This window comes from Macrobrachium nipponense, chromosome 14 (genome assembly GCF_015104395.2).
Source record: "Macrobrachium nipponense isolate FS-2020 chromosome 14, ASM1510439v2, whole genome shotgun sequence".
NCBI classification, from domain to species: Eukaryota; Metazoa; Arthropoda; class Malacostraca; order Decapoda; family Palaemonidae; genus Macrobrachium; species Macrobrachium nipponense.
The window spans coordinates 5,008,837-5,011,947 of record NC_087207.1 but is presented as its reverse complement, the minus strand read 5'-3'; positions in this window follow the sequence as shown (position 1 = coordinate 5,011,947).

Below are 3,111 nucleotides of genomic sequence, written 5' to 3'. Positions count from 1 at the left end.
GAGCTGGAAAGTACCAGTCTCAAGGGCAGTCCATAACCCCAGAAGCAGCTGGTTATTGCCTTTTTTGCTTCCTTTCACTTGGTTCCATACTTCACCCACTGTGACAGGGACCAACCAGAACTTTCTCCACATTTCAAGTCTCAAATGCAATTCTTGTCCCTGTGAAATGAACAAAAACCATATGGATCCAAAGCTATGAGCAACATAAAGACCCTTACACTTCTTTTCATGTGTATTTCACCCTAAAGCTCATCCAGCATCTAATTGCTATGGTAAATGAAGGAAAATAAGTGAAACAATTGGTGACAGGTGGTTAAACCTACACCTTACCTGCCTTTAATTAACTACTTTATTTAGAAACTTTTAAAAACCATGTTACTTGGCAATGGGAATATTCCTATGATTTTGGGTTTATTCTTGTAGAAACAAGCTACGCTAAGCAGTTCAGTAACTTCAAGAGAGGTGGTGCAGGTAGCAGTGTTACCATGGTTGGATGCATTCCTGTATTTCACATGTATTTACATATGATGAATAGTTGTGGTTGGTTTTGGGAGCTATGGATAAGGATGAAATCATACCTTGGAGGAATAATGGGAGGAGATGCCAAGCATGGGTCAGACTGTTCAGTGAAGTGAAGCCAGTTTACCGCGTGGCAGCCACGCCCAGGACTGGCAAAAGAGACCACACCATAAGGAGTAATAGAAACGCTTCAGTTACTTTTCCCATCTTTTATTCCCAAAATGCGTCTTTTCATCGCATAAATGGAGGCGAAAGGTGTTTGGCATTTTATCATTGTTTTTACAAGAACAGTTTAATTATTTTATTCATCCTAACAATACCTTACTTTATTACTCAGAAATACAATACAAATTTTTCATAATCTTATATACATATAACCTATTACTGGCACAAATTTAAAGCTATTCTCTTTATGTCTGCTAATTCCTTAGTCCTTACTGTTTGTTATCGCCTACTGTACTATTAGGAATTATTGACCGCTAAAATAAATTAGCTTAGTATATATCTGGCGACTCTTTCCTGCAACCTGCGATTGAAGTTTAGCAGTAATCCGCTTATTCCAGCATAATTATATTTCACTTGCAAATATTTTTCAGTTATTGGCTTTAAATCAATAAGTGCAAGTGATTGTCCAATGGTTGAGTATCATACATGTGATAATCGAACTCTGAAAATATTGTTTTGCCTCTATAAGCTGCCAATACTGAACTAACTAATTTATGGAAGTTAACTCTCCCCAGTGTTTTGTTGCAGGACAACATTTCCCTCATATTTTTTTCACATGTATTGCACATATCATTGACATCATTTGATGGATACACCCATTTTCCTTTGGTTTTTAATTTGATGAGGGTGTGACGAAAATGAGCGTCTGTTAACGTTAATGCATCAATGCAGACCTCACACTGTAAAGACTTTTTTAACTTTAAAACAACAAAGTCTGCAATATAAGCTACTATTTTATTTGAACATTTTGACAAGTGGTAATGGTTTGGAATGTAATCATAATCATCTTCCTTGCCATCTGAATATGCTTCTTGAACATCTAAAATTCGATGTCTTGAAGCAGAAGCATTTATATTCCTTATGCTGCTTGAAGCAGTTAATATGGGCACCGGCTCTAATGGCAAGCAGTTGCCACGAATGGTATCCATTAAGTCATTATGTACAAGTAGCCTCTTGTAAGTAGCAGAGAATTGTCTCGCTGTTGGATTATCATTATAGCCTCCAATACTTCTTACTTGACCAAAGAATAGTTCAATATGATCCTGACTGAATTTGTAGGTCATAAAAAATTGTAAAGGCCCACCATCTGATGCAATATAATTTTCACACAAGATACTGGTATTGGGTATGAATAAGGTTAGAATAAGGTTAACTCACTGGAAGATGTTGTCACGACTAGTGCTTCAATTAAACTAAAAACAATTGAGTGACACCTTGTCATCGCGAGATCGCGCACCTATGGTCGACCTCTTCAACGGTCGACCCAGGGATTGATTAAGTTGCCAGTCCCAATATGGCGGCCAGCGACCTGAGTGGCTTCACTTATCCCGCAGCAAGGCGTCTCCTCCCATTATTCCTCCAAGAATCATACCAACAGGTAGGGCCTGTCATCCTTAGTTAGGTTAAGAAGCATTCCTGTATACAATAGTTTACAGCATTCTTGGTCAGGTTAGGATGAATTGACCACCAGCAAGGTGCTTGAAGTTACATGAGGTTAGCAGATAGCCTTGTAATTGGGTTTGCTACATCTTTATGCTTAATCATTAATTATATATGCATTTTTGCCCATTCATGTTGTTTCAGTCAACTGATTTTTGGTTTGACCCAGCTAAATGTTCACCTTACATAGATTTTTTCATAATTGGTAGATATACGGAATAAAGCTTTTAGGAAACCAAAGAATTAGTAATTTGTATTAACTTACAGTAACGTGTAAAATAAAAGCCAAGCAGTCAGAAAGTATAAATGTTTAAAACAGTGTTTTTAATTACTTGCTTCACTATTATGATAGCTGAATTTGTACTGCTGACAAGGCAAATTCAGTTACTACATTAAAATTTGGAGTCAAGTTTAATATTTTAAAAAGTTGTTACTGTCGTTGGCAAGTAATTATTTAACAATAATTTTAAAAATAAAACCTAGCCCTATATAAGAGATTACAAATTACTAATGTTCTTGCACAGAGGAAAATCTCAAATTCCCATTAAATTTCGAAAATCTCAAATTTCCATTAAAATTCACGGACAAAAAAAACCTGTAGTACACTAGTGATTTTTTGCCATAGGTAGTAAGTAATACTATGTAATGCATCATTATCAAAATAAAAAGATAGCCTATCTTATACTAGGCATTATGTTATTGGCAATGGGAAACACTTAAGTTGTATTGTGTTATTGGCAATAGGAAACGCTTAAATTGCATTATGTTAGTGTCAATGGAAAACATAAGTTGCAGTACAAAGGACAGACTAGAAAAACATGAAATAGACCACCTAATCATCAAAATCAATAGCCTATGGTGTAATGGGCTATTATCATACAAATTATCCTAAGTTTTAGCTAAGTCAGGGAAAAAGGACAGAAAATA